Source organism: Corythoichthys intestinalis, chromosome 4 (genome assembly GCF_030265065.1).
Source record: "Corythoichthys intestinalis isolate RoL2023-P3 chromosome 4, ASM3026506v1, whole genome shotgun sequence".
In the NCBI taxonomy this organism is placed as follows: domain Eukaryota; kingdom Metazoa; phylum Chordata; class Actinopteri; order Syngnathiformes; family Syngnathidae; genus Corythoichthys; species Corythoichthys intestinalis.
Genome location: NC_080398.1, coordinates 16,676,006 through 16,701,287, shown reverse-complemented (window position 1 = coordinate 16,701,287; position 25,282 = coordinate 16,676,006). Strand labels below are relative to the sequence as shown.

Here is a 25,282-nt window from a genome sequence, read left to right as displayed (position 1 = left end):
AGTGAAAATGAATTCATACAACATTAGATTAACAAACTAGCCTCTGTCCTCCAAAAGCCCTCCATGCTTTTATCCATGCTTGGCAGAAAATGTTATTAAAAAGGTTGTTAACTAATATATTAGAAATAGAATAACAATAATGTAATAATATACATAACATTCACAGCTTCATCACATCCCGTACTGTACATCGGTCATGGATGCAAGTATAAGTTACACCATGTGCTTTGGCGCTATTGGCAATGTTACACAGGGGTCTTCAGTTTATGAGAGGTTCAACATGCTGTGTTTCGTAGTTCTGAACCGTGTGAAGTAAAGAATAAGGAAGCCCTTATCCGTGTGCGTGCCAACAACAGAATTAAAATGATAAATTATTATTATTATTTTGGTGTTTGGGTCCCTTTTCCAAAATCAAGTTACATTGCTGTAGTCGGAGAAGCCACATGGAGCTTAACCGTTGGGAGTAACGGCAGTTTGTTTTTATATTGGCCGAATGATTAATCATAAATATATGATGACACATTCAGTGAATGGTATGAATTGAAGTTTAATTTGGCAGATGACTAGCATCCGCTCTATTAGACGTGATATGCCAAATAATTGTCTGGTGCGTCATCAAAAAACAAGTGTCTTTCCTTTACCCAGAGGAAAAAAAAACAGGTGATGCGTCTATACACCTATAACTCGCAGTGTTTACCCCTCAGTTGGCAAATTAATTCTACCGGTTGTTTTAGTTCAGTGTTAGCTTTAGGACCTTGTCAGTGGTGTTTTGTCTTAATCAAAAAACACTCTCCAAACAATGCAATTACAATGAGGCCTTGCAGTATGCCTCAGAGTATGGACATCGAAATGCATGTACAAAAACGTGTTTTGGTGAAAGCAATGATTACACATGACAACAACCACTTTCGTGTACTTAAAAAAAAAAAAAAAAAAATGTGGTAGTAGGTTTCCATTCACAGTCTAAGATGGGAGCATTTGACGATTTGTTATTGTAGTAGTTTAGAGGAAATTAGTTTAGAGAAGAAAAACACATCACTTCAACCTGTAAATTTTCCTTCCTCTTTTTTAACGTCTCTGCAGGAAGGTGGTGTAAGTTCGCGACTGTGTTAACATCTCTGAAGGGAGGTGCAAACAAGAGATTTTAAAGACACATACCTCATACTCAGTATGTTTAACCACATGCATGGTGTATGAATAAGTGAAATATTGTATATGGAAAATTAGGTCGGGTGTCATGGGAAATAGTGGTGCATTAATTTTAACAAATACCAGCACAGTTAGCTAGAGTCGATCAGAGGATAGTTGATGTCATCTGGAAAAAAAAAAAATAGCAAAAGATGATCTGATAAAATAGTAATAATAAAAATGACATGATTACAATTTAATTTCAAATTTATGAGCTGCAGACAGTGCAGAGGACGGTAAAGCTACTTGCACTTGCACACAGGTGGCCAGTACTTTGATCTCCACTTTCATTCAATAGGAGCCTCATGTCATCACGTTGTCTGACAAGCCTGTAGGCTGCTGCTTTTACCTTTTAATGGACCCAATAGTGTTAGCAGTATGACAGCACTAGATGAGAGGGATGGATTCTCGAGGAAGTGACAAAAAAGAAAAAAATGATGAAAAAAAGAGAAAGTTTTAGCAGTTGATCTGTTTAATGACTTCAAATGTATTTTCAAAGCAAATGTTAAATGTGTAAAAAGGATAAGATGATGGAGAATAATACATTAAAAAGGTAAAGAAACTCTAGTTTTAATTCGTAAATTTAAGAAACACTGCAGGAAGCTGCTCAAGTGGACCCATACGTGGCAAAGAATCGTTTATTTATCATTTTGTATAATTGTATTTTTTCTAATTTGGTACATATTAAAATATAACCCTACCAGTAAAGGTAGTCATTTCTAGTTATGTAGCTTACGTAGCTAACAAAGAGGAGTTCTTATGCTGCATTCGAGGAAGGTGGGAAGTCAGAGTTTTCAAACCTCTGACCAGGAAAAATATCATTGGAACGCCACTCGAACTTGGAAGTCCTAGTCGTGAGGTCAGAAAAAAAGTACAACGACATCACTCGACAAAACGTCGCTAGGCGTCGAAAAGCAAACCGTCAATGGCAAAACATAAATTAGACTATTATAAAAAATATATATATATTTATCCTAGGGCTGTCAAACGATTAAAATTTTTAATCGAGTTAATTACAGCTTAAAAATTAATTTATCATAAATAATCGCAATTCAAACCATCAATAAAATATGCCATATTTTTCTGTAAATTATTGTTGGAATGGAAAGATAAGACGGATATATACATTCAACATATGGTACATAAGTACTGTATTTGTTTATTATAACAAATCAACAAAATGGCATTAACATTATTAACATTCTGGTAAAGCGATCCATGGATAGAAAGACTTGTAGTTCTTAAAAAATAAATGTTAGTACAAGTTATAGAAATTTTATATTGAAACCCCTCTTAATGTTTTTGTTTTAATAAAATTTGTAAAATTTTCAATCAAAAAATAAACTAGTAGCTCACCATTGTTGATGTCTATAATTACACAATGCTCATGGTGCTGAAACCCATAAAATCAGTCGCACCCAAGCGCCAGCAGAGGGCGACAAAACACCAAAAAAACACATGCAACAAGTGGACATTACACTCTGGTGTCATTTTAATATGTTTGAGCGGAGCAAGTGCGGTAAATGCGTCCAATATTTTAACGTGACTAATTTAAAAAATTAATTACCGCCCGTTAACACGATCATTTTGACAGCCCTAATTTATCTGTATCCATTCACTCTTATATTAATTTAATTAGTCAACACAACTACCCGTAACACTATATTTTTATTGACTTTGCGTGAAGAAGCTGCTATGTCTTTGCATGAAGTTATCCAATGATTTGTACAAAAAAAAAAATTCATTTATTTATAGAAATAAAGCAAATTATACCAATATACGTATCTGTCCTATGTATTTTTTCCTCATACAGTGAATTAGTTTAAAGAATTTATGATGTTTTTTATATTGACTTTGAGAAGGCAGTTTACTCTGTGTGTGTTATCTACCTGAGCGTTCGTTTTTGATCGCTTACCAGAAGGCAGGTTTGCTGAAGGTCAAAATGCCTTTGATGGCCAAAATTTCAAAAACAACTTGTCGCGATCAGCCATATTTGCTGTTTACATTGGCTTGGAACGCTTTGAGGTCACAACTAGTACAATCCGAGTGGGATAAGTCCGATTTCCCACCTTCCTCGAATGCAGCATTATTTCTCCAGGTTATATGACAAAAACAACCAAATTATCCAACAATGGAAGACATTGACAAGTTATAATTCCTATAACTGTCAGTACACAAATGCAATTTAAAAAATAAATCAAATCAGATAACAGTTTCATTAATTGCAGTATTATAAAGCCTGCATCCCTGAATGAGTGAGTGGAACAAAAGCAGAGGCTGAACCGCACCTGCACCCGTTCACCTTTATTTACCTTTCTGATGGCATGAAATACAACCAAGGATGAAAAACTAAGCTGCTCTTGTCAAAGAAAAGAAAAAATCCCTGATGCTGCTTTGCTGTTTAAAAGAGCTCGACGTCCACCCCCCACCCCCCTATTGGCAAACCTTCAAACAGGCTGCTTCAACAAGTCTGGGCTCTTATATATCTACACTCAGAGATGAGCTGCAGCAAAGAAGAAACAAAGAGACAAAGAAATACATGTGGAGAGGCTGTTTATATATATATATATAAAGAACAATCATTGATAATGTGTCTAGATTTTCTAACACATGCTGAAGAATAGTGTATTCAACTTGAAAGAAATAATGTAAGGACAGGTGCAAAAAGAATGTATTATTTAAATTTCTGACAAAGTTAAGGCATGGTTATCAATACATTCATTATACTTTGTAAATTCACATATTTAAGAGTTAACGTCCAAAATATGAAACAATAGTCTTGGTTGTGTTTCCCTGTAATATTATTTTGACGACTGAACAGACTAAAATTGTTTTCCCATATTACCTCACAGAGAGCCAAAGAACTATCGGCATAACCTTAATTGGTCAGGCTCCAACATGATAACACCAAACCCGAAAAAATTCAATACAACTCTGCAATGCACTTTGACTTTTCTCTATCCTATCATTGCCTTATCTAACCAGGTCTGATAATTAAAGCTATTTATTAGCTGAAAACAGCCAATTAACATTCTTTCAGCACCACAAGCTAAAACACATCAATCAAGATAAAATGTGGATTGCTAACCAAGTAAAATAATATAAATAAGATGGACAAAGAAACGAATAGGGGTCAAATCTATTAAAGAAAAAATAACCTATTATTAAATTATTCATTTTGTTTGGTTTAAAGTGCCAATGACAGCAAAAAGCATATTTATTTCATATTTCACGGAGTATTTAATGCTCCTGAATGAAATTGACAGCTTGGATGTGTGTGGAAGCGATTCATATTCAATGATATCGATTCATTAAATTTTTTAAATGCCCTGCTATTAAAATGAGTTGACTTCCTGGATTGACAAAGAATGCTAATGTGACATCAGCGGGCTAATGATCTTCAGTATACAGCCAATACTACAGTATGCAGAACGACTGCGGATTCAGCTGATTTTGCGTATTATTTCGTTTATTTTTTGCATCTCGCCAGCCCAATGTGCTGCAGCCTTTTGTTGCTTCACCAGGGATAGGCGTGTGAGCCTTTTTGGGTTTCAAAAAGTTCCTTGTCACACACCATGGTCACTTTCACGCCCTCGGTCCTCTTCATGTGGTCGCCAATAGAACACTATCCTCGGCTCGGGCAGCCCCCCGCTCGCACGTCGGCCGGTTTGTCCACCGAGAATGCGTTCATTCCCCTCTCTCCCTGCCCGCAGGAGCCGCAGCAGAATGACAAGCTGTAACTTGCTCGCCGCCGGGGGCTGGCCGATCGGTGAAGACAATCAACCCCGCCGCCGTGTGTGTGTGACATGAGTTGGGGCAGTTTTGTGTGATTTTTAGTTTTCGAACGCAAGAATAAGACTTGGCTAAACTGCTCGGTTCGAGTAAGCATGTCGGCTAGCTGTCACGCCTCCTGTTTTATTTACGCTCTTTCCCCAGTCTCCGAAGCCGGGGCAGGGAAATGACAAAAGACGGACTAATTCTGGGTGTATAAAATACCGTTCGGGAGAGGAAGAAGTTGGCAGTTTTGACCTTTGTACATTAATTTTGCCCTGTCGTACTGAATAAATGTATTTTTAATACTTCATACCCGATTTAGCACAAGACTTATTTGTCATTAGCAATATGGGGAAAATACTCAAATAAAAAGAATATCCTGTGAAAATATTGGAGTTGAGAGACCGAAACAATCATGACAGTCTTTTGCTGCTCTCTGTGGCATTTTCCTCGTTCTAAATCTTCCCCCTCAATGGGCTGAATTCTAAATCAGATGAAGTCGTTACCCTGCCGACGTCATCATCCAGATAGGGACGCTAGAGCGCTATAATGACAGGCGAGGCAAAATGGCAGATTAAAAGATTAATTTCTCATCATCTGCGCTTTGCCAAATTGTTGTATATCGTCAAATTGTCTCAAAATATGATTCTAATTCACATAATAATTTAAGATTTTTTTTTTCATGCTGTCACAGGCACTTTAATCTGTTTGTATTCATATTAAACATTAACATCCAAGTTTTTACACTTATTTAACAACAGTGTTTAATTATAATGGTATCATTTTAGTTGCAAGTTGGAATATGAATGTAAAACCAAAAGCAATAATACATACGAACTGTATACGTAATGAACGTATACTGGTCACACGTCACAGCAAAACTTGCATGATTAATTTCATCGAGAAAAATCACCTTGACTGAAACATATGTTTATTATGGTCAGATGGTCTTCATTTTATACTTGCTTTTCCTCATTCAAATTGGAAAGGTTCAAACATTTTACACTCCAACTGACAGTGTCTATGAATAGGTTTGGAAGGGTATTTGCTACGATTGATAGTAGAAATGTGTCATAAGAAAAAACACAACAGAGTACAACCTCATTACACAATATGTGACAAGGGCCTCATTTTCGATATAGGTAAAGCTAGTAAATATTACGAGTGACTAACATGCATTTTAGAAAATCACTGTGTGTCTCACGAGTTGTATCTATCTCAGTAAATATGTGATTATTTTGTCAACAAAAAACATTCTCAACTGTAAACCACTTTTCAGATGTTAGAGTTCTCTTGGAAGTAAAAATATAAGTATCACTGTTCTGCTTTGTTTCTTTTCATAAAAAGCTTATTATTGTTAGTTTTTGAGAAGCACCCTACATTTGCAAGATTTATCCATGTTGTACAGGGGATTACTAAAGTACTGTAAAATGTAGCAATCAAACTTTTTTTTCCTGATGACAGAATTGAAAAGGGCTGGGATTGAATGAGTTACAGTAATCTACAAATTGTCTACTTAATAAAGCATAGAGTGATCATGAAAGTTAAGAGCTTCAAATAACTCTGCTGCCACATTTCTTTCTTACAAAGAAACACACAAACACACACCTGCACTCATATTTAGTACATCACTTTTCCCTCCTGCTGTGTCCCACTTTATTAACTCGGCTATCAAGAGAACAAAGCTGTACAGTAGAGAAACTGCAGCAGCTCTATTCGTTCATACTGTTTATGTGTGGGTTTGTGCACAGGCAATAATCTCTTGAAAGTTTGAAAGTGTGGACTCGCCTCCCGTTACCAGACATGGAAAAAGGGCTTGATAATGCAATTCTTTATATTTTCAGGTAGAGGATCAGTAGCAAAAGTAGGAAGTGTCACAGAATAAGACCTGCGGGTTTATCAGCGCTCCAAACTGCACACGTAAAGAAAGCTGAATTGATTACCTTCTCTGAGTAAAATGCCGGATGCATCTAAGAATACTTTTAATGACAGATAAAATACAATTGCTTAAGGTCACATTTTTCTTTTTGTTTTTTTATAAAAGCTCAGCTATTATGTACATTTGTATGATTAAAAGTAAAGTACATCTTGAAAATTACATGGTAAGATGTCTGATTAATCTACTGTAGTACTATATTTATTAAAATATCCAACTCAATGCTCATTTTTATTGTACATCCACACAGTAAGTGCAGGTATGGGGAGTTGATGTCTGCCAACTCAGCAGACAAAAGGAGATAGCAGACTGTTGGTGCTCTATCACACAGACGAAGATTAGCCGAACACCCACATATATATATCACTACCTATATTTCTACATGTAATTTTATGAATAATGCTATTGACTTGGGAACACTTTCTTCATAACTCAGAATAACAGTAGGAAGTTGCAAAAATACTGAAGACTGCATCCGTTATGAGGTACTTGCCCAGCACGGCCAAGAAGCAATGTGTGATTGTGCATATTCCTACGACTGGATATAGAGCTGTCGCAGGGGCACCTGCTCACTTCCCAATTTATTATTTTTCTGATAGTAAAACTATGTTGCCTTAGTTGGAATAAGTGTCATAAATTTTGTTGACAGTATATCACAATTTTCTTATATTATAGGCAATGTAAGCTACACCTTTTCCAGTATAAAAATCGTCTCCAGTGACTTTGCTAAAGTTACATCAGTGGACCACAAGACTATTGTGTGTGGGTGGGGAAGGGTCATAATTTACAGATTGTGCTAAACTGGCATGATGATATTAAAATTGAATGCAATATTAATTTTCCAGAGGAAAAAATACATAAAGCAAGTTTCTTGGTGAAAAATAAACCATCTTGGCTGGAGAATCCCTTTTAGTAATTGAAAACCTGCTCCGGGAAACAGCTGTGAGAATGAAAGCATAGACTTCATAATGTATTGACGGGACAGGGGCGCGGGGCTGATTCATAGGGCGCCTATCTCTGTCAAAGCTGACCGAGTGGAAACACAGACAAAGAGCTTTTTCGGTTGAAGATTCTTGTGAATAAATGCTTAAATCCCTGAATTCTTTACAAATATTGACGAAAAACAGTCTCGATTATTGGTTAAAAGCAAAAAAAAAAAAAACAAAAACAAAAATTTTTTTTTAAAGGCGTGCAGGTAGCATTTATTTTATGTAAATAATGCAAACTATGTTGCCTGGTACACCAGACTCAACGCTGTTCCAGCTATTGAGTCTGGCCACCATTCCCACGGATACAATTTCCAGGGCGGAGCAAGCCACAGCGAACAGACAGCGGAGTGGACCAATCAGCGACGGGCAGACGTGACGTTATTAACTGACGACGGAAGGACGAGGGACTTGCGCGCGGAAGTAAACATACGAAGAGAGCGGAGTTTATTCAACATGGCTAGCGCGAGACAGACTGTTGTCAATGACTCGTGTCGATGTGTTTTTGGTAATTTAAAACAGAATTTACCGCGGATTGGAACATGTTCTCGGTTATCCCGTTGACCATCTGTGTTGAGGAGACGACTTTCGGCGCGCAAGAGTGACGTTGCTCGTGAAGAACACGTCACGCAAATAAACGAATCTGATTTGTCGATTGATTTTGTACCTGCTCGAAAAGGCCGTTAATGGGTTGGTTCCCAGACTATTTCTCTCAGTGTTTGAAAAATACAGGGAGAATAGTCTGGCAGAGCCAGGCAACAAACTATGAGGCTAGTCAGTAAGGAAATTAGCGGCCGCCATATGTAAACAAAGAGCTGTTTCCTTTAAAAATGTTTGTGAATAAATGCTTTAAACCATTCATTCTTTATAGATATGGATGTAAAACAGTCCAGATTCTTGATTAAAACAAAACAAAACAAAAAAAAAACTTGCAGGTAGCATTTATTTTACATAAATATTGCAAACTATGAGGCTAGTCAGTAAGGAAATTAGCGGCCGCCATATGTAAACAAAGAGCTTTTTCCGTTGAAAATTCTTGTGAATAAATGCTTATATCCCTAAATTCTTTAAAGATATGGACGTAAAAAAAGTCTCGATTTTTGGTTGAAAGCATAAAAAACGTGCAGGTAGTATTTATTTTATTTAAATATTGCAAACTATGAGGCTAGTCAGTAAGGAAATTAGCAGCCTCCATATGTAAACAAAGAGCTTTTTCCATTGAAAATTCTTGTGAATAAATGCTTAAATCCCTGAATTCTTTATAGATATGAATGTAAAACAGTTTTGATTCCTGGTTAAAAGCAAAAAAAATGTGCAGGTAGCATTTATTCTATGTAAATATTGCCAATGCCATAGCGGCTAATTTCTCCCATAGATTTTTTTCACAATGTTTCAAAATGCATGCATATTACCAAAAATATAATACCCTATTTTTCGGACTATACATCGCACCTGAGTATAAGTCGCACCAGCCAAAAAATGTGCAATGAAAAGGAAAAAAACATATAAATCGCACCGGAGTACAAGTCGCATTTTTTTGGGTGGAATGTTTTAGATAGAATCCAGCACCAAGAACAGACATGTCATCTTGAAAGGCAATTTAAAATACAATAGAGAACAACAGGCTGAATAGGTGTACGGTATGCTAACGTTACATGACGCTAGAAGTTTGATCGGGTGTAAAAAAATCCAGCCCAACCCGACCGGACCGCGGGTATTAAAGCCCGACGTGGCCCGAGCCCGATCAATTAACTGGATTTGCTTGGCTGAGGCCGAAAAAACCCGAAATTTAATCTTTTATTTGTAGTCACGAGCCCGAAAACCCCCCCAAAATTTTATGTTTTATTTGCGATGCGCGGTTGCGTTTTGTGTGATCTAGTTTGTGACGATGCCAGTGCTAATGTGCACAATGATAACAAATTAAAGCCTGTCCTTTGCAACGAATTCTCCCAGTTAAACAACACTGTAAGCTAGATAATCAATAAACATTTATATCTTTTATATTTGCGTGTCAGTTCTAGCAGGCGGTTAGTGGATTTGACAGTAATTTGAATCACCTCAAGGTAGCAGAACCCCCCCCCCCCCCCCCAAAAAAAAAACACAAGTTTTCTCAATGTTTAAAAAGTCTACATATTTTTATGATCATTATAAATGCATTTACACAACGAAATAACGCTGGGAAAGTTTGTTAAATATATTTCTCGTATGAGACCAAAGTGCCACATTCGTTTACATTCAGCGAAGCCGACACAGGTTTCCGTATCTTCAACAATCAATTTGAATTCTTTCCATAACCCACTCCTACCGCAGTTGCTTGCTTTTCAATTCCCCTGTCTTTAGTTTGTTTTTCACTCCTACAGGTGCTCCAAATCGAAAAGGAAATACCAGGATGCGCGCGGAGGGGAAGATTGAAAAGAGAGTGGGGCCACTGCGTTCACGTGCGCAGGCATGCACAGCGTTTTCTCTGTTTTATCCAAATTATTTATTTTATTTAACATCCATACATCGTTGTAGTATAAATATATGAATATATATTTATTTAAAAAAAAAAGTTAGTGAGATAGAAGTTGGCCCGACCCAACCGTAAATAATCCCACATAAGTCGCTCCAGAGTATAAAACGCACCCTCTGCCAAACTATGAAAAAAACTGCGACTTATAGTACGAAAAATACGGTAATTACCTTAAATCCTCAAACAAATCACTCCTGAGACATCCTTCCAGCTTTCGTACTTTTTCAACCTAAAGCCAGTGCTAGATCGATGCATGTAACCCACCGCTAATAAATGAAGCAGAGTGTTGAACGGCCTCCTTCGGGAAGGCGTGACGCAGTGAATGGAAATGTGTCACGTCAATACATTACGTAGTCTATGATTAAAGTTTTATAATCCTCAATTTTAAAGGTTTGAATAAATTTAAAAAACATTTTTGTCCACCCTCAATATGAAACAGACGTTCAGTTTCCTTTGACATATAAATAACCTGTTAATTCATACAACTGCAGCATTGAAAGTACCAAGCAAAATCAATACTGCAAGATTTAAAATTGTGTTAACATGCAAACACGTGTACATGCACAGTGAGCGATAATCTCTTCACAGCTGGTTTAATGAAAAACTGAAGTGCCTAATGAAGAAAACCAATGAAGTTTGCGTCTCTCACGGCAAAGGGAATTAATCCTCCTGATATTGGCCGAGTTATTTGGCTATTTTAGGATTGTGCATGCAACTCTGTGATAAACAGGGATTTAAATGGAAAGGGTGAAAGCAACAGCCAGCCACATGACATCCACAACATCAGCGAGATAAATAACTTCTGGCTGGATCATTCATCTGTCCCTTGTGTTTTTGTGTTTATGGAAATGGAAGCTGAATCTGAACCAGGAAGGAATTCCTCTGATAGCACAAGCAGAAAAAAAGTAACAAAAGTTAAACCTGTTTTTGTCAATAGCTTGAGAAATGTGCCTAAATTTCCATATAGATTGTAATGATTTTGTTTAAGCATGCTTCCAATGTCTAAAAATTAGTTTGGCTGAGCAATCAGGGATAGAGAAACAAACAATAAGACAAATGAGGCTTCATTCATCATAAACTTTTACGCTTTTTTTGGCCGAGGCACGTAGACTTGTCGACTGGGAACAATTGGACAACTGGTGCCATTCTTCATGTTTTTACTCAAATCAAACTCAGGTACAGAAGAATCTGAGGCAATACAAATTAGTACTGTGACAGAATATCTGAGATTTTGTATTAAAACCCAGTCCTGATGCGTGAAATAACTTACTCAAGATCTCTGTTCAGTAGCTGTCAAATAAGTTTTGTTATTTTTTTTCCCCCTTTGGCTCCATGTTGACATTTCTTCCACAAAATGGAGGCGTCTTAACAATTATTGTGTGGATAAAAATAAAGTAACACTGAATTAGCAAAAATAATAATAATAATAGCTGGGTGGTATATCATATTTTTATTTTTACAGTGAGTGCAAAAAATATTATAGATAAAATATCATATATTTGAAACTAGGGCTAGACAATGAATTAATATAAAGATGTATCACAATAGACATGTGTTCAATATCAATATAGAATATGTTCAACAACAAAACATCCAAAAAAAATCAACTAAGGAATAAAATCCTGAGTATGCACCACAACTAACATGCAAACTTGGTTATGTCATCATTTTTTTTTTTTTTTGTCATTACCAAAAATATGGTAATGACTGCAGGAAAGGAAATAGTTTGCTAGTATTTGGGATATTTTATGTTAGGCAAGAGTTTGAGGACCGATTCTGTCTAAACTATGCAGGGTTGCCGTGAGAGGTAGGAATCTTTGGGCACCTAACGATTCGATTACGATTCAAAGACTCCGAATCGATTATTAAATGATTATCGATGCACCACGGCCATCGTCTGTCATTTCACATTTAGTTCTAGATATATATGTGATATCTACCATAGCCCTATGTGGCCGTATGTTTGTAGCTACTAGCAAGTGGGTGCTGTTTGTAGCGGCTGACGGCCGCAGTTAGGTATTATTGTTTTTTTTTTTTTTTTTTTTTTTTTTAATCTAGCGGCATGAGTTGAACATATTTACTCTCGGTCCGTTCCTCATTGCATCCTGAAGAGCGCGCTGACTGTGTTTTATTTCCACTTTACCTGGTTTCATTCAATAATCGGAAATTGGATGTTTGTGAATCGTTCTTGAATCTTCCACGGCCGAATTGCGAATAATCTAAGAATCGGAAATTTCGCACACCTCTAGTTGCCGTCACTGCAAAGTCCAGCAAAATGAATAATATGGGTGTAAATCAGCAGGGTCATAACAATACAATGGGATATTGATTCTTTGGATAAAGTGATATTAGCTAATATTACAGTCTACCATGATTTGGTTTGATTCAAGGGTCTTCGATGGATTGAATACGGTTATGTACACATTTAATACAATAAGTTACCTTTCACCTGAAGCAATAAAAGGTACTTAGCAATTTCATCATTTTTAACAATTTTGTTGCTGAAACATTTGAGACATTTGAATGAAGGCCATTCCTTTTAACAAAACGACATATTTGTAGGATGATCAATGTTTTGAGTTTCAAATGATTTGAGCAAACTAATTTATCGACCCAGATAGATGCATAATTACACCCTCAACAATTATCAATATCAACCAATGTGAAAGACATATTTCCTTACAAATTTCAAAGCACCCAGTCCGACTTGGACCTCTTTTCAGGATGCTGTCATCTTGATGTTTCACCAACCCCACACATACCTCTTTCTCTGCCATCTATTTCATATTTTACCTACAGTAGTTATCAAAAGCTACAGGGGCAATACAATGAAGGAGCAATGTGTCACGACATAGATCACAATCAGAGAAAAACAGGTTCCACATGAAGTCATGGCACTAATCTGCGTTTGAAGATTTGCGAGGGCATACATGTGCATGTGTTTTCAATAAGTCTCTGTTGTGTAACCTTGACAGACTGAGCACAAGTAAACATTTCTATAGAACTCTGCTGTACAACACTAAAAGTAGAGACAAGCATGTCATAGGCAAATAGCATATCATTGTGGGCGGAATATTATTGCACACACACAGGTTCTTGCTCAAACACACACCAAAAGGGTCTGGTTCCATTTGTGAAGGCTTTGATCAAAGAGAATGTGTAATATTACCCTGTAGAGTACTTTATTAAAGGTCTTTGCTAAATAAAGTCAAGGAGGAATTTGTCACTTTTACAACCTATTTCTTCGACCAGCCTTCTAAGGGATGGCAAGGTCAGCTCAAAATGTAATGTATGGGACAGTACGAAGAGCATGAACAAAAAAAAAAAAAAAATGCTGAATTAACTTTCCCAGATGTCCATTAGTTTATGTTGAGACAGAGAAGGCATTTTGGAGGGCTGAAAGTGCAAAAATCTGAAAACGACACTCTACCCTGTCGTCGCCATCTATAGGGTGGAAAAAGTATCAGTTTTTGGGTGGCATCTGCCACTCACACTCCAGAACAGTAGGTGGCAGTAATGCTCAAATATAGTTTTCCTAGTGAGGGGGACGAAGATACTGATGTCGTCACAAGCCATTTCATCACATGGCTTCGTGTAACACGCTACTTTCCCCTAGCATAGGGGTCAGGAACCTATGGCTCGCGAGCCAGATCTGCCTCTTTTGAAGGATGCATCTGGCTCGCAGACAAATCTTTAATTATTATCTTTAATTATTTAAAAAAAAAAAAGTTTTGTTATACTCCTTTGTGCATTGCCGGTCAAATGCTGGTGTTGTGCAGTAATGAGCAGACGTGACTTTTGCTGCGTATGTTTTTAAATGCTCCGAAAACACTCGCACACTTCGCACTAGATATCATCAAATAGCAACCTAGATGTGCTACTTAGATCCCGCCAAGTCCAATGCCATTGGCTGCTCAAGCCCAGGGTGATCATGGGACACGTAATGCATAGGGGTGTGAATCTTTGGGCACCTAACGATTCGATTACGATTCAGAGGCCCCAATTCGATTATAAATCGATTATTGATGCACCACAAGCTAGCTTTTAATTTTTTGTACACTAGTTCCAAAATTGTTCAAAAACCCTCTCAGGCTAAACAAACTACTATTTCAGTATCAAGTTAACTGTTAAAAACAGTAAATAAAATACTCAAGTCCCCATTTTGTATCGGCAGCTTTAAACTAAATTCAATTAATGTTGTGACTCAACTGTTAAAGTTGTTAAAATTGCTCCCGTTATTCCATAATTTCCCTTCTGTCTACTTTCGACGTGAAAGTTTTAAAACTGTTTCATCATTTAAAGATAGATTCAAGTTAAGATTTTGCCGTTTTGTTTTTATTTTTTATTTTTATTTTTTTTTTTGTAAGATAAAAAGTAATTAGGTTCGTTACAACAGAGCCTTCTAGAGAAGTCTATTGCTTTAAGATGGCGCCTGTTTACTAGCACGGGAAAGTCTGTCATTTCGCATGTAGTTCTTGGTTTATGATCTAACAAGGCCGCCGTCTGTCATTTCACATCTAGTTCTAGATATATGTGATATCTACCATAGCCATATGTATGTTTGTAGCAACTAGCAACTGGGCGCTGTTTGTAGCGGCTGACGGCCGCAGTTAGGTATTATTGTTTTTTTTTAATCTAGCGGCATGAGTTGAACAAGATATTTACTCTCGGTCCGTTCCTCATTGCGTCCTGAAGACCGCGCTGACTGTGTTTTATTTCCGCTTTACCTGGTATAATTCAATAATTGGAATTTGGATGTTTGTGAATCGTTCTTGAAATAGATTACATGTAGGACGCACTGGGCATGCATACAATATTGGCAAATTTGAAGTTTTATGGAATGAGTGAACAGAGATTTTCCCACACAGGTCGGTCATTTAACGTGGAATTATTATCATTATATTATTTTCACAACAAAATGTTACTTTTGCATTTTTGCTTCAGACTGCTATTGTGTAAACATCTTATTTCTATTAAAATGAAAGGGGACTGAGGACAGTCGGTGAAAGCGCATCAGTTTAAATTGGAATAAGTAAAAAATAGATGCATGATGTTTGTGTTAACTTGCATTTAAAATCAATATTTTCAAGATGGGGTGACTGATTGGACACTTTTTAATAATAACACTGAAATAAATATGCAGACAGACAAATAGAAAGAATTCAAATGACTGAACTCAATAAATGGATGTTTTGTCAGTTTCTATTGGCACTTTTGTCTACACAAATAGTCCATTAATTAACAGGAAAAGGATGGAGAGGAAAAAGTATGGCAAGCAAATGTCAAGTTTGACAAAGATAGAGGTTAGCTTTTCCGAATAATATAAAGCAGCAGCTCAGAAAAATCCCTCACCATATAAACACAATTAGGATCCCCAAAGGGAGGGAAAAAAAGAACACTAATTGTTGAAAATATTAAAAGTGATCTGTTGGGGACAGAGAGACTTGTTAGACTAATTAACTTCTTTCAGGCATGTTTTCCCCTTCTTTGTGACAAATGATAATTACGTCAACGTTGCTTGGCAAATTGGGATTTCAAGAAAAATGAAGGTGGAATGTGGCATTTACTGTGGGCAATTAAGATTAATTCTCCACAAACATTTGCTCATTGCTTTTTCATTATCAGGCCCCCTTTTTACTGCCTATACCTTCTTTCCCTCAACCTGCATTTTTTCCCCCCATATATTTTGCTTTCCCTCTCTCATTTTGGCATCCCTGGTGGGGCTGAGCAGGTGCAACAGTCCATGTTGACAGCATGTCCCTTCTCTCTAGCTGCAAGGCAAACTGTCAGTCTTGTCATTCAGGCCTATGCACACAGCATGGAAAATGGATGTGGGCATCTGTATTTGTATGTTCTCAGGAGATTATGACAGCACATGGTGACAGGGGCAAGGGGCACTGTAAGCACTACAAGAACCAGCTGAATGCACGCACACACATGCGCATGAGTCTTACAACTTTGACCTGGTAGAGCCAAGCCTTCAGGGGTAAAAATTCAAAAGAGAAATGCAGAGGTGCAAGTCAGTATATTGTTTTTACACAACTCAACCTTATAGTATGGTTATGCTTAGGAAAGCACATTTTCTTTGGAGTACCTATAAATTGCTTGGGGGAAAAAAATTGGCACCAGTCAGCACATCAATCTCAGTCTAAGGTAAAAGAAGACTATCGTGTATGGATACACATTCGGTCAACAATAAAAGTGTGGTGCAAAACTAATAATTCAAAAAACTGAGGCACTCAAGAAGTACAAAAATAAAAAGCCTTTATATTCAGTCATGGCTTTGTACAAATTAAAAAATGCCAACATGTTTCAGCCGTGGAGGCCTTCATCAAGACAAACAGTGACTCTGCTCAGACCACCTCTTAAAACTAGTGGACAATTGTAAGTTCAGCAAAGCCAGGTGAACTCTCTTCACCTGATTGGGGTCAAAGGGCAGGTCAATTAGGAGCAGCAGAGAAAAAAAACCCTTTTAGGATACCGCTAGCTTTCTTGTGTTTGTTTAATCACTTTTCTCACTGCAGTACAGTATAGGCCAAAAGTTTGGACACACCTCATTCAATTAGAGCTGTCTCGACTAGTCGACGTCATCGCTGACGTAAATGCATCGACGAGCACACCATCCCGTCGACGGTTGTAAAAGGTTAAAAAATATATGTGTGGAAAGTTGAGAATGGCTGACGCTCGGGATTCAAGCAGGGAAAGCAGCACAAAGCCAAAAAAGCGGACCAGAGTGAGCAACGAAAAAAAGGAGGGTATACCACATACCATGGGAGCACGTCGACCGTGAATGAGCACCTGAAGCACCGTCACCCAGGTATAATTTTGGAAGACAACAGGAGACAACAAGCTGGCGGATCATAAGTCCATATAACAATTTTTTTATTTAGGTTGCCTTTATCTTGGTCGTACGACAGAGTATTAGGGGCTAATGTTGAGCTAATGTAGCTGAATACGCAGCTACGTACTTTATGTGGCGCGTTGTCGCCTCCGTTAAAATCCACAACATTGAAAGCATCGTGTGTTTTAGAATCGGTTTTACAAATAAGGAAATCCCTATTATTTTGCTTCATCTACATCAAACTATTATCACTTTAAGAATTTATACTAATGCTTCGTCGTAGCTCCCAGCAAAGAACCATGTATGTAAAATGCGTAGCGGCTCACAGCTACAGTAACCCTACGTAATAAAGCAACTTTTGTTTCTAGTAGTAATATTACAACTTTAATCTCGTTCTTATTGGCCCTAATACTCCGTCATAGCGTCGTATTAACGTGCATCATTAAGTTTTTTTTCACGTACTTCACTCCAGCGATACTTGACATTTATTTACATTTATTGGTGCTCACTCTAATGCTGAGAACAATATAGAGATAACATAAAAAGAAAAGTGAAGTCACAATTTTCTGAATCAGTTTACATTCCATTCTTTTGCACTAGCTATTGCCATTAGCATTTGACCTCATTGTTTATTTGGGATTTATTATCATTATTTATGTGTTTATTTGTCCTTTAATAAAGAATTTAAGTGTTCCAAAATGTTTTTGTGAATTAATAATCATCAACAAAAACTTAATTGCAAGATTAGCTTTAAAAATAAATAAATAAATTAATTAATTAATAAAAGTTCATTTTAAAATCATTACACTAGTTGACTAATCCTTAAAAAAGTCTGCAGACTAATCAGGAGAAATAATAATAGTTTGAGACAGCCCTACATTCAATGCAACACAAATTAAGGTCCCAGTCCCATTAATAAAAGCAGGAAATTTGACTAATTAACCCAGCGCATGCATACCTGTGAATTGAAAACCATTTCAGGTGACTACTACCTCTTGAAGCTCATCGAAAGAATGCCAATAGCGTGCAAAAAACACCTTCAGTGTGAATTTACAATGTAAATAGTCATGAAAATAAAGAAACGCACGAATGAGAAGGTGTGTCCAAACTTTTAGCCTGTACTGTATGTTGAAATAGTAAATGATCATAAAATAGTAGGATAGAAAGTGTTAATAAGAATAAAAATACAAACCTTTTTTTCCAGGGAGAAAATACCTTCTACGAGTGGTACACGGCCAATGAAAAACCACTTGAATGTGTGGATTTTTACAACTGTTTTAATCATTAACTCATTTGCTCCCAGAAACGTATAAATATGTTCTATTTTTAAATGCTTCATGTCCCAAAAACGTATTTATACGTCTTTTGCTTTTTTTTTTAAGAAGAATCTATTGCTTGCAATCTATCTGAGAAACAAAAAAACAAGGATCCAAACCCATTTTAAAGCAATAAAACTGGCCACTGGAGGGCAGTAGCACATTTTGTAAAGACCCGCAACCCGATTCAACAGCAATGAAAGGCCGGGCAGCACGGTCGGAGCGCTGGCGGCAGTATGCCAGGCGGCGGACGACCGACCAAAACAACCGAGAGGACGCCTGGAATGCCAGGCGCTGGACAACAGAGCAAAACAACTGAGACCACCGTGCAGCAGGCTCGCCAAGCAGACCCCGCAGAGATTAAAAAATAATCCATCTTTGTGAGACATACAACGATGAGGGAAAAGTTTACACGGCAGACGCGGCGACAACGGCGTCATCTCTTAGTAGTCATGTGTAAACAAATTGTTACTTTGCTATCATAAGCTCTATTTGTGTTGTTCATTATGATATTTTGTAAAAGGAAAACATTATTCAGATGTTTGGGATGTAACTAATGCAAAAAATAGTTGTGTTAAAATCATAAAGTTATGTTTGAAATGTATGTGTTTACAAAAAGCTCCTTTTCTCTGTTTTTTCATCAGAAATTGGAAAATTGCTCAAACTAAGCTATTTTCTAATGCTGATTTCTAAAGAATGGAAAAAGATGTGAACTTACTTTTTTCTGCTGAAAGAAGAGAGTCTAATATTTATTTTGGTTGGTTTCCATGTTTATATAGCAATAGAACAGAATTTTCTGTAGGCCTTGCAAAATCAGTCAAAATCCAAAATCCAGAGCGAAGGGCCTTGCTCTGGTGAAAATGGCTGGGAGTGAATGAGTTAATTATCATTATTATAATAATAAAACATGTTTGTTTGCCATCCATCATTGGCAACCTGCCCCCAAACCAAAAAATCCCTTGCAATATTCCCATTCTTTCCGGAGTTTATGCTTTACATCAGGGGTCCCCAAACTTTTTCCTGTGGGGGCCACATAACTTTTCCCTTCTCTGATGAGGGGCCGGGGTCAGTTTGTAACTGAAAAAGTGTGACGATTGCAGGAGTGCCTAAATGTAAAAAAATATATATATATTTTTTTTTTCAGAAAGCCACAATCAAATAACCCTTTTTGGATTCTTCAAGGAACAAAAGAAAAAAAAACAAAAAAAACAATATTATATAATAATAATTATAACTGAAAAAGAGGGCTAATTTGACTGGGGATCCCTCTGTGGGTGTGTGGTATAAAGCCGGCGACGCTATGGAGTTGTGACTCCGATCAGAGAATCAAAAGGGGATGTTCAGGATTTATTTGTTTCCTTTAATGATGATGAAAGGAGTATGAGATTTATTTATTTTGTTGTATTGTGGTTTCTGTGAGTGCAATATAACCATATAACATGTCAGTAACATAATATATGTAACCTACAAATATGTACTGTATTATAAACATATCTAAATTAACAGGAACAACATTAAATATAATATAAATGAAATACACTGCTTACATAATGCATACAATGCCAATCATTCACAATAATGAGCATACACATTAAGCAGGAAAATAACTAACAACTTAGATAAGTGAATTGACAACAAACAAAATTCAGCCTCCACCATGTAGCCAAAGGTGCCAACAATTAGCATTAGCGATTAGCGCTAGCGGCTAACGGTTAGCACACGGCGGCTAGTGGTTAGCTCGTGGCGGCTAACAAATACAAGGGACCCTAAGAAGGAAACTCATCTGCCAAACGTGTTTATGCACTGCCAAGGCACACTTCTGCAATATACCCACCTCATTCACACACAACACTTGGATTGCCACTAAACAGGACGGCAGCTTGAGGAACGAAAAACAGGCGGTGAAAGGAGGAAAAAGTGACTCGTGTACACCAGCAGTGAAGGGAGGAGAGACAGTAACTCGTGCGCGCCAATTAAGGGAGGAGAGAAAGTGACTCGTGTTCGCATCAATTTTCTTAAAGGGCCAGCGTAGTAATTAAACTAAAGCACAAACATGCAATGGGGCTTCCCTACAATAACACTATTAATTAAATAGATAATAACCAAATAACCCTCTCTGACTTCTTCACAGAAAAAAAGCCAGGAAATAAATAACACTATTGGGGGAAAAAAAAAAATCAAAATGCTCTCTGGTATTGTTCAGGGGGCCGGACCAAATGTGGAGGCGGGCCGTATACGGCCCGCAGGCCGTAGTTTGGGGACCCCTGCTTTACATAGTGACTAGAATTTTTTTTTAACTCCTACTAAATGCTGAAGACCACCGGTTGACCACAAAAGCCAAACCATATTTATTGTAGCTATTCATGACCATCTGTGATACTTTGAGAGTTAATTGTCCTACTGAGAAATACATCGACAAATGTCATGCACTTGATCGACAAATAAATAACCCAGTACTGAAGTCAAAAGTATAGAGTCTCCTGACAGGAAACAATGATATATTCAAAAAGAATACTGAATAGTGAAGTGTCTGTATGTGGTGTTTAATAAGGAATATGTGTGTGTTTTTGTGAACGTGGTGTAGGGCACTAGCCCTGGACAAAGTAGTCTGCCAGATTTCTGCCCAGTGGTCTTTTCATTGCTGATAGATGGGCCAAGTTCAGCACCATCTGGCTACAGGATACTTCCCATTAATCATTGCAAACACACAGAGGAACACCCACTCACCACGTGTCTTCTAAAACAGGGGTCCCCATCTGCCGGGCCGCGGACCGGTACCGGTCCGTGGCGCATTTGCTACCGGGCCGCCCAGAAATAATAATTTGATAACGATCGCATTCTGGCCGAATTAACCCTGTGCCCCTGCTTAACACACCAATATCTCTGTCTACTCTAGATATAATACTACGGGATAGATTACAATGGTGTCATAGAAGTCCATTGATTGGACGGCTAGCAGTACATCTTGTTTGTGTATATAATATATCTATCTGCGCTTGTCCTCGATAATAACGTATTACTAGGCCGCGGGCGCAGCACATTTGTTCCCGGAAATAATTAGCCCCCACACGAGCGAAGATAACTGGAAAACAGACGTCTTTGGAGATATTTTTACGGCGAAAAAGGATATTTTTACGGTGAAAAGGGCACCTGACGAGCCTACAACGTCTAAGACCCACGAACTGCGAAGGCGTGGATTCGTGACCCGTTTGTGAATAAACAGAGAGATCGCAAATGACGGCGACCTTATTAAACGTACATTTGAGACAACAACTCTACCGAGGTTCTGGATTAAAGTCATTCTGGAATATCCTGACATCGCGACAAGAGCATTGAAAACCTTGCTACAATTTCCAACACTGTATCTTTGTGAAGCGGGCTTCTTAATTAATGTTTAACGACAAGGCGAAGTCGTTAATGGTGAGCGCGGTGTGTAGCTGTTGTGTGCAGCTTACATGGCAGGATGAATCTGAGGAGAACTTTTCTACAAGTCCTTTCATGATCAAACTTAAGTTAATACTCCTTTCTTTCAAGAAAGTTTGTGTTGTGTTTACTTTGGAATCGCTGCATTTTGCGGCTATGTTTAACGTTATGCGCAGAACCACATCGTTGCAATTTTTGATGGTTTGCAAAATTTGTCAGAACACCGCTTCGTGAAAAAAAAAGACCCAAATAACACCGGTCCGTGGTGCAAAAAAGGTTGGGGACCCCTGTTCTAAAATACACACCACGGGAAAGTGTTTAAAACAGTATGCACATATACATAAAAGTTTAAATATAATGGCACATTTAAAATTAAAAGACTTTAACTGAGATCAAATACTGTATGTGACAGGAAGATAGAAAGCCCAATATAAGAAGCTCATATTTCATTAATCCCAGTGAGTGTCAATATTAGTCTGGACTGTATTGAAGGTTGACATTTACCTTCCTTGTGATTTTTCATTACCCATGGGGGGTTAAGGCACAATCTTGGTAATAAAACAACAATTAGTCCGTTGTAAAACATTGTTTAATTTAGGTTTGTAGCCATCGGCATTGAAACAATAAAGACCCACAAACACGACAACCCCTCTGCAACTCAGTCTTTATTAATGACCTTTTCCTACGTTGCCGTATGCATATTAGCAGTAATTGCCGTAAAGACACAAACATATCCCTACCCTTTATATGCTGGTACATGTGTACACAGACGCCACAATGATGTAAACATGCAATAATATTGTATAAACTAAGAGCTGAAAGGCCAGGCACCCAGGAATTTAATGTAAAATACCAGACTAACTGCTACGGGTATATGTGCTTAGTAAAACATGATTTGCTTTCACATTTTCTCAATGAATGGACACTGGCAAGGACAAGGAGACCTTGGTAGATCATGCCTGACATTAGATCTTTTTAGCAAACCCTATCTCCTAGCTATCTGGACTTGTAATGCACAGGGATTTAGTTTGTCTACAATCTCTATGAATGGAATAAGATTTGCAAGAGCAATCTAGGGTTTACCAGACACTGTAAAGAAAGATTTGTGAAATCATTTTTGTAAAAGAGGGAAACATACCAGTATATTACTAGTTTAGTTTTTTATTTATGTGACTTCAAAAATCAAATCTATGGATGAATAAATATATATAGATGAATGAATATAACAGCTAAATATTTAGTTGTCTGTGTGTGCTAGACTCACAAAAAGACCCCCCCACAATGCTCTTCTAGACATATTTATGCAGTGCAAAATTTCTTGGATGTGCACTAGTGAGCTGAACAGGACAGCTATTTCTTTAAAAAAAAAAAAAAAAAAAAATGTTGACTTTACTTTTAGTTTGTTTCGACTTCAGATGTGTGTTCTTAATAGCACATTTTTATTTACATATAATATTTATGCTTGAGATAATAATGTCCAAAAGATTTTTTTCTGGGGGGGGGGGGGTTAATACCTTAATGTTTTATCTATATGCTGCTACTTTTTTTCCTCATTTTGAATCCTGAGGTTTACAGTCCAGTGCAGCTTATTTGTCGATTTATTTGAGTTAATAGTTAATACTTTGTCTGACAGCTAAATCAACACCTGCTGTCCATACTTACATGCTTCCCTTTAATTTGCTGAAACCAACCAAACATGGTTACTTCAGTCTTTTTCTATAAATTTACTGTATTCCCTTTCATTAGAATAATTTTAGTCATCTTTCTTTGACCAAAAACAATCAACTGTACATCACAAAAAAATACTAATTACTTCATTGAATTCAGTCAGAATTAATCACCATGCCATAAGGTAAATCCTTAGCATCTAGCACAAGGGAAAATGGGTCCCCATTGTAATCAGGAGCCACTACTGACGTAACATGCTCTTATCTGCAAGATTGCTGACAAGAGATGATCCTTAAAAGTGTAGAATATACATATAATTGCAGCCCTTCAGACAATAAATGAAAAATGACAACTTATGTCAAGTCTGAGGGCTACTTCTGAGGCATATTAAAGCAGACACACTGTAAACATGATACGTCCAACATTATGGAGAGGGATAAGCATTAGGGGTGTAACGGTACACAAAACTCTCGGTTCGGTACGTACCTCGGTTTTGAGGTCACAGTTTGGTTCATTTTCGGTACAGTAAGAAAACAAAATGCAAAATATAAATGTGCTAGTTCTTTATTACACACCTTTGTGCTTTCAACGATAGGAACATTAGCCTATACAAAGCTAGAATTCTGCAGATTTTAACATGTATTTTACAAATGAAATGCCTCAATGAATCATTTTTTTTCTTCTTATCAACGTTTTTCAAAAGCTTTATTGGTGGATTTTCTCAAGTTAAAGCGCCACACAGAAATTAACAAATTTAATTGTGTAAGCAGGATCTGTGTATTATTCTTAATATTTAATTACAGGTGTTTTAGCTCATTTAAATGTATTTTATTTAAATGGGCTATTATTTATTTTATTATGTATTTATATTTTACAAATGCGATGTAGTATTGATTTATATTGTATATTTTATGTTGTATAACTTTAGTTCCAATGTGAATATTAGTTTCTACTTGTTTTGTTGTGGTAGGAGAGTTTTGTATTGACAGGGCCGTGTTGGTTATTATTATAGCAGAGAAGACAGCAGTAAATCAACAAAGACAAGTCAACTGTGCCCCGATCTACCACTCAAGAGATCTGATGGACTCAAAAAGTGGGTTACGATTGCATATTTGTTTGAAAACCGTATTTTTACACGAGTGACTTCCGGTCTGCCCGATCCTAGCTACCGGTAGTCGTATTGACGCAGGAGGGTCACATCTCGTGTCAAATAATAAACTCTGCGGTTCTTTTCGCGTGCGTCATGTCGAGCCGCTTCTGGGACGAGTCTAACATGCGGCCGCACTGCGACTGGTGTGCATTGGCTGACTGACTTTAACGCCCACGTTTCACTGCGTTTTCGCGACGGCCACATTGTCACGCCGTTGACTTTTCTGGGTTATACTGTCGTACTGTGTTGGTCCTCATTATAGTAGAGAAGATGGAGTAAATATAATCTACACAAAGAAACTGTAACCCGATCGACTCACAGCCTCGAAAAGTAAGGGTTACATTACGTCAGAAACTCGTTCGGTACGCCTCCGTTCCGAACCGAGCACCACGTACTGAAACGGTTCAATACAAATACATGTACCGTTACACCCTTAATAAGCATGTAAATGTAGGATGGAGAAGGGAGGGACACTGAAAAATACTCTT

General features: G+C 37.4%; 1 protein-coding gene across 1 annotated transcript in view; it reads right to left on the bottom strand.

Annotated features, from left to right (window-relative positions):
• The window catches only part of cdkal1 (CDK5 regulatory subunit associated protein 1-like 1), a 400,412-nt gene that overhangs the window by 68,212 nt on the left and 306,918 nt on the right, over window positions 1–25,282 (bottom strand). The gene's annotated exons all lie outside the window — the stretch shown is intronic.